Source organism: Gavialis gangeticus, unplaced genomic scaffold, assembly GCF_001723915.1.
Source record: "Gavialis gangeticus isolate Ggan-Ray unplaced genomic scaffold, GavGan_comp1, whole genome shotgun sequence".
Lineage (NCBI taxonomy): Eukaryota > Metazoa > Chordata > Crocodylia > Gavialidae > Gavialis > Gavialis gangeticus.
Window position 1 is genome coordinate 45,165,383 of NW_017729004.1, and position 1,159 is coordinate 45,166,541.

A 1,159-nucleotide genomic window follows, 5' to 3' on the forward strand; every position below is an offset into this window, starting at 1 on the left:
GAAGGGAGTTCCCCAACCTGTAGGTATGGTGCTGGTTGTTCTTCCCCAGGTGCATCACTTTACACTTGTCAGTGTTGAATTCCACTCTATTCTCATCCGCCCACCCTTGTAACCTGTCTTGGTCTGATTGCAGCCTATTCCTCCCTTCTAGCGTGCCCACATCCCCCCACATCTTAGTGTCATCAGCAAATTTGAAAAGGGTGCTTTTTACCCCCTTGGTCAGTCACTGACTGAGATGTTGAACAGTGCGGCCCTGAGGACTGAGGCCTGTGGAACCCCACTGCCCACATCCCACCACTCTCTGGGTGCAGCCCTCCAGCCAGTTGGCAACCCATTTGATTGTGTGGGTGTCGACACCACAGTCCCGCAGTTTCTTAATGAGAACGGGGTGAGAGACAGTGTCGAAGGCCTTCCTGTGATTTAACTTGAACCAGGAAGCGGTCTGGGACAGAAGTTTGATAAATTGGTTTGAGCTCAATAAGTTAAGGCCAATACTATGGCAACCAGGTTTATCTTAAACCAGTTTCAGCCATTTTGAAATGGATTTATGTGCACAGAACTTTTGTTCTGTTACAGATTTAAACCGGTTTCTGATGACTCAAACTGGTTTGTATGGAACTTCCGTCCCTAGCGCAGGTGACTATTTCCATTTAAATAAATGAGTTATATAAAAATCACTGTTTTGCCCAGTATTTAAATTAAGCTGCATCTGCTTCTCTCTCTCAGACCTGAGAAAGGATTTTTGTGCCCAGAAGCTTGTTTGATATCATTTCTGAATACATAACTGGTTCAATACACGATATCACCAAAAACATAAAACAAAAAACCCTTGCTTCTTTTATACCCCCTGGACATTCACAGGTAAATACTACGATTCCTTTTCTACATGCATTTATCAAAGAATCTATACTTATCACTGAACTACTTATGTCCAGGCATAGCACCTGGATTATACAGCAACAAACGTTAATGTGATTTGTTTTCATGATAGATGGAGTTATTTTAATACGTTTACTTTCATGGTTAAAATTATTAAAAGTTTGAGGGACAATAACCTCACGTGGAAGTCTGAGGATTTCTCTTTCTGCAGTCAGAAGGTGGCTAAAGTTAGCAGACTTAAACAATGAGATCTCTCCGACTAGACAATCACAGTAGAAAA